This window comes from Camelus ferus, chromosome 12 (genome assembly GCF_009834535.1).
Source record: "Camelus ferus isolate YT-003-E chromosome 12, BCGSAC_Cfer_1.0, whole genome shotgun sequence".
Classification (NCBI taxonomy): Eukaryota; Metazoa; Chordata; class Mammalia; order Artiodactyla; family Camelidae; genus Camelus; species Camelus ferus.
The window spans coordinates 38,967,408-38,981,071 of record NC_045707.1 but is presented as its reverse complement, the minus strand read 5'-3'; the positions used below and the strand labels follow the sequence as shown (position 1 = coordinate 38,981,071).

Genomic DNA, 13,664 nt, shown 5'->3' with positions numbered 1-13,664 from the left:
TGAGAACTTTGTGATCCCACATCTCTTTCCTGTCTTTCACCCACACTCCCTTCTGGAAAAAAATGGACTCCTGTGTTTGTGCCAAAAAGGGTGGCCTAACCCTTTGAATTCACTTCCCTGTCAGCCCCACCACTTTGGAGCTCAGCACAATGAGGCCAGATTAGGCAGGTCATTGTAAACTCAGATTGCCTGAAGCCTCCTTTACTGGGCTCTCTGGTGACTCAGCAGGGAATTTGGATTTGAGTTTTGTCTGGTAATTATAGGAAAGTCTCCCAGCCTGTTCACACAGGGGTCCTAGGGAAGAGGCAGCACCAGCGTTGACGGAGGAGAGGGTTTCTGGTGAGCCATGGGGAAAACAGCGCGTGCTAGTGAGGTGCAAACCTTCTCTGTCTTTTAGTAGACATCCTCTGCTCTCAGATCACTTTCTCCTTCAAAACAAAACTGCTGAAGCACTCCTGCTTTCCTGAGGAAATTTTGTGGGCAACATATGGTGTCATGGGAAGAGCTATTTCTGAAGCCCCTCTGGGCAGGAAGTCCACAGACTGTCTGTGCTGGTCACTGTTGTATCTTTAGCCCTGGTCCCTAGCAGGTGCCCCCAAATATCTGATTGAAAGCGTGAAAGTCCAGGTTCAAACTCCTGCTTCACTGCCAGCTGCTTGTGCAACCTTGAATGTGTGGTGAATTCTCTTTAGGGGTCAGCTTTTGCATCTCCCTGGAATGTTGGGAGGAGGAAATAACTGACCTGTCGGGCTGTGTAAACATGATTCGTCATTATCGTGGTCATGAGAATGGCTTCAATATTGGAAGCCTTGCCTTTAGAATTTAGGCTGGGTTCAAAGCCTGGTGTCCTCATTTGCCAGCTACATTAGCGTGGGCAAGACCCTAAGCCGCCCTGAGGCTGCGTTCCTCCTTTATGTTCTAACAGTTCCTTCCTTGCAGTGCTGCACGAGAAGATGTGCTTTGCTCGGTGCCCTCTGTGAAATTTGTTCATTCCCAGACGCATTCATTCATTCACTCATTCATTTTTCTCTCCGCTATTACAAGTGCCCCACTGCGTGCTGCGTGTACCACGTGCTGGGCACAAAAGGGCCGGCAGGGCCTGTGTGGTTAGCCTTCTGCGTCTGATTCTCTTCATTATTCCAGGGTTGACTTGAGTAAGCTGCCTGGCAAGGGAGACCCTGCTTGGTCCATGTGTAACCCAATCAAAGGGCAGAGAACCTTCCTGGGAAGAGGTTATCTCTTCCATCCGGTGGTGTTGAGTGAGATGCTCACTGAGCAGGAGCCTCGGACCTGGGGGACTAGTTGGGGAGGTGGGGCTGTAGAGGCAGCTCTGGGAGCCATTTGTGTGGGCGTAGGTGGGTGAGTCACCACCCTTCTCCAGAACGTCATGGGCAAGCTGTCTGGCCCCTTTTGCTGGTAACCAGGAAAATGTTCCTGCAGGAAGATCTCCCCGTTTCCTCGGGATGTTGTCCCGGGATGTTTTTTCTTAGGCTGATTTCCTTTACAAGCTGCAATTATGTTCTCTTCCCACGCAAGTTCAGTCAGTGGTGCTGCTTGGAGAAACCATCTTGGTGATCTTTGGGGGTCGTTGCGGGCTGGGGAGTTCAAAGGACAGAAGGGAGCGAGCACCCTTGTTGAGTCGGGTTAGGTTTTGTGTCCACAAGACATTGACAAACAGTGTACCCAATCGGCCTTGGTTGTGGTTTCTCCCGTTCCCCTCGCAGCCAAGCTGTGGAAGCCGCTAAGCCTGGACTGATGTTATCACGGAGGCAGAGGGCAAACCTTGTAATTGCTAGAGTCCCAACTGCTCCCGGAGATGCCGTTTCCCCTTTTTCTGCTGACTGGTTATTTGGGTTTGATATGGCAGTGAAAGCAGGAACTGTTTATTTTAGATGATAAGAAACCAACATTACAGCAAGAGGGCACCATCTTGGTTGCTGTAGACCGGATGCTTTCTAGATGCTTATGAACATCTCGTCGGATGCTTGTATTAAGCCCCAAGCTAGGTATTACACCCCCGTTTTATGTTTGGGAGAACTGAGGTCAAGGAGAGAAATGCCTACATGCCTAAAGTCACGCAGCTGGTAAGAATCAGAGTAAAGGTTCAAACCCAGGACAGACTACAGATCCATTTATCTCCATGCTGTAGTCACTGTCACAGCCATAGCAAAGTTCTCTCGGCAGGAGTTACTCCATACAAAGAAAAAAAAAAAATCACACCCAGATTTTCATTGCACAGAGGCTTAAAAGCTCCCTTAGGAAGACTGGCTATAATCTGATTTTAGTGTCCAAGGTTTTCTTATTTTAGTGCCTTGCAAACCCCCAACTGTTACAACAATCCGTGAAAAAAAAAAGTTTGTAGTTGATATTCTTAGAAAAACTGCGCTCTGATGTCTTATAATTTTCCTGGTTCTCTGTTGTCTTCCTGGCCCTAAAATAAAACGTAATTGCTGATCAGATCAGCTGGCGTCAAGTCACCAAAAGTTCAGGAGTTGCCAACTGCATATTTGTGGGCCGAGCACATCTGTGGGCCGCCCGGCTCAGCTCAGACTGCAAGGCAGAGCTGGGCTGTCAGCCATTAATAGGGCATAATTGCCTCTCAAATGCCAGCGAGGGCAAGACAGCTTGTCCTGCCTCGCCCACCTCCCAGTCCTCTCGTGGGTTCCCTGAAATCTTCCCAGCATCACTCATGTGGTTCAGCCCTGCCCTGCCTGGTTCTTTCTTTAGCGTTTCTACTTGGCTCTGTGATTACCGTGTTCCGAGAAGACAGATGCTCAGCCGGGGGCTGACCAGGAACTGGTAAATGCTGAGTCTAGGAGGCTTCCACAAGGTACCAGCGGTCTGTGAGCCTTCCTAGGGCCTCTGAGGACCGGTCAATATAATCTTTTGACCTGTCAGTATTTAATAATAGTAATTATTATTATTATTGTAACATTATTATTATTATTATTATTGAACTCTAATTGATCCAGTCTTAATGTGTTGAAGTAAATTTACTTCCCCGAAAGGTAGGCTCCAGGAGGAAGGATGGAGAGAAGGGGGGAGGTAAGAAGGAAAGAAGGAAGGGAAAGAGAAAGGAAGAAAGTTACTGTTTATAGAATGTGTAACACATGTCAGTGACTCTTCAGGACACACATCTCATGGAATCTTCACAGCAATCCTGAAAGGAAGGTATCTGAGAATCCCATATTTTAGATAAGTTAACTGAGGCCCACAAGGGCTAAGCAACTTGCGAGGATCGCACAGCTTCTGAACAGTAGTGAGGGTCTGTCTGACCTGCAAGATCATAGGAGGAAGAGAGCCTCTCCCTTTATCTTTCCCGGGTGGAAAAATGCTTCCTTGAGGTTCTCTTTCACAGCGACTGAAGCTGAGATCTGGGATGTGCTCGGGATAGTTGTAAAATTCCCAAAGGCCGGGGCCAAGGCTTATGGTATGGAATGCACAATAGATGTCCAATAAACGATTGCAGATTTCTTTTTTCCTCACTGAACCCGATACTTGGAAGGGCCTTTGGTCTCCGGGCTGGAGCCAGGCTAAGCAAGAGTCACCCTCACCCTGCGATGGAACAGCGCAGCTTGGTGCCCTTTGGAAGCCAGGATCTTTGTTTCAGTTTTAGATTGATAAAAGCCTGAATCATCCAAGGAGGCAGGGAGTGGGAAACTTTCCTAGTCCCAACCTAAATCATCTTCTGAGCAAGGCTTGCCAAGATTTGTTTCTTCTGCAGATGTTTATAAGATAAACAGAGGAAAAAGACACAAAGCATGTAGGTAATAGAACTTGTTAAGTACTGTGGGATCTAGGCGTTTGAAAAGGTTACAGGAGAATCTGGAGTGAGCAGTTAACCCTTTGAGGTGCAGGGCACAGTGGGAGGCTTTCTAGAGGAGATGGCATTTGAGGCAGGCCTCTGAAGATGCATCAGACTTGACATGACAGAGAAGAGGGAACAGCATCACAGAGGGAAGGAGCAGCAGGAGTGAGGCGCACAGGTGGGACAGTCCAGGGCACATCCAGAGAATGGTGAGGGGTTTGTGGCTGGTGTGATGGAGCGTGCTGGAAGCTGGTTGTTTGGGGAGGAGGCAGGAAAGGCAGGTGGATACCAGCTGGATAGGGCTTGTTCACCCTTCTGGAGGATTTAGTCTTCACCTGTCAGCAGGATTGATGGTCCTGGGGAGCCCAACAGAGATGGTGTGCAACTTAAAAATCAGCTTCTGCTTCAGACTTAGCTGCTTGTTAACTGTGGGGCTTCTCTACAGAGGTCTGTCCCCTCCTTCCCACAGCCTCCTCATCTATAAAATGAAGGGGTTGGACCAGATCCATTTCTCAACACCTCCTCCTGCACTCAGGACCTCTGAAAAAATATGCAGTGCCCAGGCCTTACCCCCACCCCAAGATTCTGACTGTACTGCTTGGGCTGGGATAGGGCTGGGGCATCTGTTTTTCCCCCATCCCTAGTTGATTGTAATGGACAGCCAGAGTTTAGAAAGACTGTGTTGGAGATTCTTTTCTGTAAGGGCCTCTCCAGTTTTACAATCTTTGATTCCCACATAACCCGTGACCCATTCCTTGAGAAGCAACTCAAAGCGCGTGCACTGAGGTTGCTCACTCTTCCCTACTCTCTTTCTATATGAAGGCCCTGTGTCAGTTTCTTTGCACTCAGCCTCGTCCACTAGGACATAGAGACCACATTCCTTCATGTGCTCCATTGGAAGGTTCGTGGGTCAATGCCCTGAGTATTGGAGACTCATTATGTGGACAAACCCAGGAAATGGAACCCTTGGGTAGAGTTTTGGGTGGAGCCCTGTCTAAATGATAATTGAGCCACATGGCTCTCAATCCCATAAGGAGAGCCCAGACTTGTTCCCTGCCAGGCATCAGGTGTGCATCTGGGAAGGATCAGCTTCAGTCTTATGAATAAATGTGAAGGGGAGAAAGGACTCTCTGCCTTTTAAATTGTTCTTTGGGAAGAATGACACAGAGTGGATGGATACACAGGGGGTAGGCATGAGAGACCAGACATTGTACAGCCCCCAACACTGGTCAATTCATCCCTTCCTTACCAACCACCTGGTAAATGACAAGTCCATCTAATTATCTTGCTTTGACCCAACAGCTGTCTACCAGCCAAAGAGGGATTAATTGATTTAGCTGTGGACTGGCTCCTTATGCAAAGATATTACTTACTGTCAGCCTAGCAGAACGGCAGCTGGCTGGCAAAGATGAAATATTACATCAACCTGATCTTACACACAGCACTCAAGAGAATGCTTCATTATTAATTGCAAATTACAAAAGATGAGCAAAGCCCATTGCAAAAACCAGGGTCAGTGGGCCACCTTTTTCACTGTGGCTCCATTATTCTTGAACCAGGGAAAGTGCCCTGGTCGGGTTTCCAATCAGGCCGGGCCAGATGGAAGATCTAGAGTCCGTCGCAATTCAGGTCGGAGGAGAGGACTGGATGCTGGAAGGAACGAGGGGTCGCAGCCCAGGTGTATGACCTAGGGCAATTACTTAACCTCTCCAAGCCTTGATTTCCGTATCTGTAAAATAAGAGCGTGATTCCTGGCTTGCAGGTTTGAGAGGTGGTGATCATCAGTAGCTGTCAGTGATCTGGGTTGAGTTAGGTGACCTGGGACTTTTCTTAGGGGGTCTGGAACCCTACTATGTCCCTGCCACTGCAGACTCAGACATTTGGCGGGTGCACACTTGGAATTTTGTTAAATGTTAAGAAGGCGGATGATTTTCTCCTGCCTGGAAGCCAGTAGCTGTTCATCATGAGCTAAAATTTTTGATTCAGATTATGTGTCTGGTAGACTCTGTTACTGGGAAGCCCGCTTTTGCTGATTGTAAGGCCATGAGTGCCTCGTGTGGGAGTGTGTGTGCATGTGGGTGCTCAGCCCACATCCTGGAAAATGGGCAGATACAGCTGTTATGTTGTAAAGGTCTCCTGTGGTTGTGTTAGTCAGACCCCCAGTAGCTAGCTAAGTGCCTCAGTAATTCTTGTTAAAATAAGACCATCTCTGGGCCGTGTTCATGTGATGCCATTGATTTTATTGATTGGTCTGCATTTCATTCAGTTTTTATAGGCAGTTGTTCTGTTTCTGGAAGCCTGATTTGACCCGATATATTCAAATCTGGATAGCTCAGTGCTCTAATGGGGTTCTTCTGTGTCAGTCTGTGTGGGTATACTCTGGCATATTTCAGCTAGAGGAGGGCATTCAAGTGACAAAACGACCTTAGCAATTTCCAAATGGTAACACAGCTGTAAAATCTGCCATTTTCAGAAAGTTATTTCCTAAATTACCCTCAATTATAAGAGGCCTCTACATAATTTGATTTTTCTGTAAATTATACAACTCAAGGAGCTTCTCAGCCAACTGGATTTTAACCTTGTTGGATTGGATAGAACTGAAACAAAGCCCTGGCTTGTTTTCAGATTCTCTGTAGGAAAGACGTGGGGGCGGGGTGGGGTGTAGGGGTGGGTGTTGGCCTCCCCCCTATCCTGCCATCCTCTTGATGGCGAAGTTAGCCGGCAGGTCTGGTGGGGAGCAGGGTTTTCACCCTGCCTCTAGCACTAATTACTGTGGACTCTGGGGCCAACAGCTGAACCTTTTTTAAGCACTGGAGACCTTGCTTTTAAAGTAGGAATAAAATACCAACTGTTCAGTTATTAAGGATTAAATTAGAATATAAATAACAAGTTCTGGGCACATGGCAAGCTGCTCAGTCAATGCCGGGTATTTTGGTTGTTGTTTTTTTAAAGTGCAGGTGAAACCTCCTACAGGAAGCCCTCCCTGATTTCCCCCCTTTTCAAACTCAGGTTAAATGTCCTTCTAGAACGGTGCTATCTATTCACAAGATATATGACTCACGTATGTTGTTTGCAATTTTCTGGTAGTCACATTTTTAAAAGTAGAAAGAAAAACAGGTGGAATTCATTTTAATAATATATTTAACCCAGTATAACCAAAATGTGATCATTGCTACATGTAATCAATAAAAATATTAAGATAGTTGACATTCTTGTTTTTGTACTGAGTCTTTGAAATCTCATGTGTATTGGACCCAGCACATCTCACTTTGGGCTGGCCATATGTCACATGCCTGATGGTTCCCCTAAAAAACATCCTTCCCAAAATGTAAGTGCAAGGACTGTGGAAGGGCTGACACTTAGAAAGATGCTGGTCATTTACATCTCAGCTTCATTTTTATAAGATTCTCTCTTGAGATTGGCATGTGACAGTGTGGGGAGGGTAGAGAGAATGTGTGCAGGGAATTGGATTTTTGAAAGGACTGCAGAAAGTGAGTCAGAGACTCAAAAAAGAATGGGGGAAGGGCAAGGGGCTGCTTAATCCAGACCTCGCCCTTCCTCAATACACAGCCCATCAGGGTGACAAAGGCTATGCACACACCAGAGCACACACACATCCAGCCCTCTTTCTTTCTTCCTGCCCTCACCCTCCTTCCCTCCTTCTTCCACAGAGTGTAGCACAAGTAGAAACTCAATAAACATGCATTAAATGATACAGAACTGAAATTCCTGGACACCACCTTTCCTTCCCACACTTTCCATATACCCATTGTATTCATTTGCTGTGGCTGCTTACTGTAACACAGGACCGCAAGCTGGGCAGCTTAAACAACAGAAATGTATTGTCTCCCAGTTCTGGAAGCCAGAAGTCTGAGATCAAGGTGTTGACACGGTTGGTTCCTTCTGAGACCCGGGGTGGCATCTGTTCCATGCCCCTTACCTAGCCCCTGGCAGGTGGCTGGTAATATTAGGCATTCCTTGCTTGTAGAAGCATCGCCTCAGTCTCTGCCTTTGTTCTCACGTGCACTTGTCCCTGTGAGTGTGTGTCTGTGTCCAACCTTCTGTTTTTTATAAGGATTCCAAATGTGCTGGCTCAGGGCCCACCTGCTCTAGTAGGACTTCATCTTAAATAATTATATCTACAATAACTCTCTTTCCAGGTAAGGTCACATTCTTGGGTACTGGGGTTAAGACTTCAACATATGAATTTGGAGGGGTGCAGTGCAACCCATGACACCTACTGTATGCATAGTAGTTTGCCAGATGCTGGAGCATTTAAGACAAAGATGTCCTTGCCCTCTGTGGTTCATTATCAAATGGGCAAGTCAGGCCAATAAACTGACCGTCACAAAACGGAGCTCTGTTTGAGTTCGGTGCGTGATGCTGGGGGAGCGTAGAGATGGACCATTAAATTAGATGAGGCATGTGCAGGTGGGTGTGTGTGCTCTGGTGTGTGCATAGCCGTTGTCACCCTGATGGAGCAGAGGCACAGGACAGGTGGCACAGAGAGGAATGTCTGTTTTCACCCTCCCCCGCACAAACATCAGCAAAGAGGAGAGGATGCACTGACTAGCCAGGCACGGGAGCACGGTCCCTCCTGGGCAGGTACCCCCATCCACACCCCTCTGATTAGGACCGGCAGGCCAGGGATGTGTGAAAACCGATTTGACTGTAGCTCCTAACTTCTAGAAAGGTCTGCAGCTCCAGCGTCTACAGCCAGTGTTCTGCTGTTCAGTATCTACATGACCATGCCAGGGGACACTGCCAGGTTGGCCTCACCCCAGGCTTGGCAGGTGCAGAGCTGCTCTGGAAAGCAGCTGGTCGTTCTGGAACATGCCACAGGGGTGTGACGCCTGGGCAGACTCCGCTGCTGCCTAAAATGGCCTATTGCAATATTTCCTTCTCTTCGTCTTAAATCAGAGGTTTAAAGCCACAGAATGGCCAACATATAGTTCTGGCAGTCGCTTGGACGATTGGAGAAATAGCTCTGGTTGTCTGTTCTATCTCCAGCAAGTTCCATGCAGGATATCCACAGGTATCCACAGCCATCATGAGTCTTGCCAGTGCAGGGCTTGGCTGTTCAGAGCTGGGCAAGCTCACCACTTGCTTGGATCCAGGCCTCACGTCCCGTCCCAGTGTCTGGGGGGAAGTTCTGGGAGAAACGGGAATGTTTGAGGCCCTGAAAGTGATTAAGAGCGCAGACCTTGGAACCGGCTGGAAGCCAAAGCCATGCCCTGTCAGCTGTGTGACTTGATGACGCTTCTTACCTTCTCTGTGCCTCGGTTTCTTCACCTGTAAAATGAGGATAAGACATCCTAGCACCTACCTCATAGGGTTCTTGTGAGGATTAAGTAAATGAGGACACGTGGAGTGCTTAGAAAGGTGATGGAATGGGGCAAGGCCGACGTGTTTGCTGTTACCATTATTCAGGCACAAAAGCCAGAAAGGAGGGAATGAGTGATCCATGAGGACAGATGAGCAAGTTGAAGTTCAGATCAGATCCCTTGGAGGGCAGAGCTCCAAGGAGCCAGTTCATCTCTGTTAAAAGGGGGCTCCAACCAGAAATTGACACAACATTGTAAACTGACTATACTTCAGTTTTTAAAAATGGGGGATAATAAAAAAGGAACTCCATTTTCTAGCGCAGAGGGTCTCCGTTTTGGCTGCTTTCAGAATCAAAAAAGAAAAATTTTTAAATCCACACTTTCAGCCCACTAGATAAGAATGTCTTTGGTGTCGGTACTTTTTTTAAAAGCTCCCAATTGATTCCAATGTATAGCCCAGTTTGAGAACCAGTTGCTCTGGGTTTTTCCTGCTCCAAAACAGGTCCTGCAACCAGCAGCCAAGGCCTCACCTGGGAGCTTGTTAGAAATGCAGAACCTTGGCCACCACCCCAGCCTTCCAAATGGAAACCTGCATTTTAACAGGGTCCTGGGTGCTCTGCACCCGCATTAACTGGAGAGGGCTCCTGAGAGAGCAGCCCACTCCCTGGGGACTCCTGCCTTAGACAACAAAGGACAGGTGGTGCTGAGTCTGTATGGATTTCAGAGGCAGGGACCAAGAAGTGGTCCTTACCCTTCCTGGAGCTTGGCACGCTCCTGCTTTCTGAAGACTTAGAAGGCAGATGCTATGTTTATGCGCATGGAGTGCTTGATAGTGGCAGGGAGCTGGAGTCCCCTGGTGGGCTAGATGGATGGACAGCCTCTTGGGTCCTCTGGACACATTAACTGTGAAATAGATGTGGCTTTGAACGGGGACCATGGAAGCAAAAGCCGCTATGATGCCCTTAAAAGGCAGCGTTGTCCTTCCTGGGTGCTGGGTCCCTGGGGTGAGGGGGATTTGCAGGGTGAGGAGCTGAGCTGGGCTCCCGTGGGTGGCTGCAGTCTGAGTTTGTTCCCTTCATGACTGGGCTGTTCCTGACCTCACTTTGTTAGGAAGGAGAATCCCACGGGAGGCCATCCATGCGCTCCCACCCTCCCTCCGGCCTCTACTTCCAAATGATGTTTTTAAGTGTCATCCTCCCTCCCAGCCCCATCGCACCCTCCCCAACTGCCCCCAAATACCAGGCACAGCAAGTCTCAAACAATGCAGTTTAATGGGAAGAAAATGGAATTTAGAGCCATAAGTCCTGAGTTCAGATTTCTGCTTCTTTCCACTTACTAGCACTGTGATCTTCGGCAAGTATCTCAAAGTGGGACATAAATGATTAATTTTAGCTGAAGAGGCTACATAGTATAGCTGTTAAAACTGGGGGTCTCGGAACCAGGCTTTCTGGGTTTAAATCTATACTTGCAGGCAGAGTAACCTTGGGTCAGTTATCTCATCTCTGGGTGCCTCAGTTTCTTTATCTGTAAAATGGGGATAATAGCAGCACCTACCTCTTCGGATTGTTATGAAGATTTAATGAGTTGATTTGTGTCAAGGGCCTAGAACAGGAGCTGGAAATAGTCAGATATGTCAGCGAGTATTGTTTTTTGACCTTTATGTTCTCACCTTGAAAACTTCCCACTCGTCTTCCTTCCAAAAAAATTGTCATCACAATTTGGTATCTAGCAATAGACTCTCAAGAGAAGCTTCTCTTGCCCAATGAAGTTTATAGTGCCTCACTTTCAAATAACCTGTTACTGCTTTTCAAATGCAGCATTCCCCATTTTTCAGATGGGGAAACCGAGGCACAGAGAGGCATTATTGTCTTTTAAAGTAACCCATGCAGGGTCATCCAGTCCAGCTGAGGAGCTGCAGAGCCACAGCTCAGTCCAGATCGGTAGCCTGTTGCTCCTGGGACCAGGCCACCTCCGCCAGCTCAGTGGGTATAGAGATTCTTTGACTCCATGAGTGACCTGAACTCCTTTGATTCTTAATTCACTGGTCCTTAGGTAGAGATGAACTCCCCTCTTCCCCTGAGGGAGAACTTGCAAATGGCTAGCTCCTGCCCGCCCTGGGTGGGTGGGGACCATGGCGCTCGGTGAGGACATACCTGGGTGAAGGTTGCCACTCCTGAGACCTTCCTAGGATGGGGGCATGTATCCGCCTGCACTCTGTGCTGGCAACTTCTCTCCACTTCCTGGCTTCTCAGCCTCTCCCAGAGCCTCACTCAGACTCCTCATGAGTCAGACCGCACATCCTTAAACCACGAATGAGATTGCTCAGGTCAGAGATGGTATCTGAAACAGCGAAGTTACAGGAAGTGCATCTGAGGGTTTAAGAGTTGGAAGACTGCTTTTCTGAGTTCTTCCCTGCTCAGGCACAGTGACCATTTGTAATTGTCTCCTCAGTTCGTTCTTGTCAGGAGCGAGCAGTCAGTTTTCAGTCATCTTCCTGGGTCTATGTTATGAGCTCAGTGGAGACACCATCTGTCAGCCACCTTTCATCTACTGGCCAGAGCCTCAACCAAGTAACAGTGTTCAAACAGGAATCAGGCTGATTCTAGGTTTCTTTCCTAATTAATGAGAAGCACAGAGCCACCAAAACAGACAGACAGCTTGGTAAGGGCAGGGTGGGGGCTGCCCATGTGGGGAAGGGTTGGCCACACTAATTGGTAGATCCACTGGGCTTCTGCTGGATCCGTGTTGGTTCCACAGCCTTGCACAGACCACAGCAGCAGCCGGCAGAGGGAATGGTAGGAGTTAACTCACCCCCAGACCCACTGATAACTAAGAGTAAAGAATGAAGCAGACTCACGCAAAGCCATTGGTTGTTGCAGATGGAATGTTCTGGGTTTCACTTTTTGAGAGCAGCCTGGAAGTCTGTTAATAAGGGGCAGCTTGTCATCTTTCAGAGGGTCCCTCAGCTAACAAGTGAGCCCAGCCAAGCCCTCAGCACAGCAGCTTTATAATTCTGTAATTGTCATTCCTGAAGAGCCCTCATTCTAGGACTGGTGGAGCTGCTTGAAAATTTCATCTCCTTCTGCAGGGAAATTGCATCCTTGCATGACATTTGGAAATTAGGAGTCTTGGGACTTGTCCCTCAAACGCATTTTGTCACCACAGAGACCAGCTCACCAATGGTACCCCTGCTTTCTCGCATTGCCGCACTGGGTCTCTCTCATTCATGGAACAGTTAATCTCCATTTAGAATCTGGACCTTGGCTCTCAGTAGGTTTTCCTTTATTCCGCAGGATAGATGAGCTGGTGCCTGAAAAGAAATGTGACTTTTTAAAGGAATTGGCAGATAGAGGGGAGTTCAGAGGCAGCTGATGTCCAATTATTCATGGTCATAGGGGAAAGGGATTGAATGAGAAATAGAAATCCACACATAATCTCCAGACCTCATGTTAACCAATAGCCTTCTCTTCCAAGATGCCTTTAACCGGTGCCAAGAAATGGGCTGATTCATTGCTTTCTTCAGAACTGAGGTCCTGAGAGAGCAGTACAAAAGAAATAATTTGCCAACCCTTTTCTTCATGAGAAGCACTAGAGGACCTGAAATTCTTTATTTAAAACTTTATTATTATTTTTTTACTCACTCAGAGTGAAGTGTCATTTTTCTCGAGCAAGTGGCAAAACAAGCTTCTTTTGTGGGTTGGTTTGTTCATTGTCTTATCAGAAAACAACATATAACACTGTGGTTTTCTTTTTTGCCGAAAAAGAAAGTGATTGTTGGGATTCAGGCCTAGATCCCGTTGAAATAAGAGCCAGGAGCTAGAAGGAGAGTGGATTGCAGTTGATAATTGAGTCTCCTTCCCCAGATTTTATGCTGTAACTCCATCCAAGGGGAAGGAGTGATAAGTATCTTGCTGAGATAAGGCCTTGCCAAAAACAGCCCCTGGCAAATTGCTGCCATTTGTTCTCAGATTAGTGCGCAAGGTTCAGTCTGTCTTGAGCCTAGGAAACCAGGCTTGCCTTTATCAGTTGTGTTGTTCAAACTGAACTTGCTATACATAGCAATGTCCAAATCCAGTGCAAGCCTCAGAAGGTGTTGGTGCTTCTGATACCAAGCTTTGTGCAGTGGGGTCCTAGGGAACCCCACAGACCACAGCCACTGGTTTGAGGGTGCCTTAGTCAAAGTCCAGGGAAAGGATTTATTTGAGGAATAAAAGCCAAGCCTGACTCAGAGGTGAAGCTAAGCCCAGGTAAGGGAACTGGAGCAGACGTCTGCTCTCCCTCTCTGGTGCCGTCCTTGCCCACGCCCCTGCCCCAGGGTCATTCAGAACCCAGGGCCTGTGTCTGCTTGCCTCCTAAACCCTGGTAGGCAGAACGGCCCCACAAAGGATGTCCACGTCCTAATGCCCGGAACATGTGACTGTGTTACCTTACGTGGCAAAAGGGACTTTGCAGGTGTGATTAAGTGAAGGATTTTCAGATGGGAAGGTTATCCCACCCTAGATTACGTGGATGTATCCAGCATAATTAAAGGG

General features: G+C 47.7%; 1 protein-coding gene across 4 annotated transcripts in view; it reads left to right on the top strand.

Annotated features, from left to right (window-relative positions):
* Window positions 1-13,664, top strand: part of CHST11 (carbohydrate sulfotransferase 11) — a 249,545-nt gene that overhangs the window by 115,613 nt on the left and 120,268 nt on the right. The gene's annotated exons all lie outside the window — the stretch shown is intronic.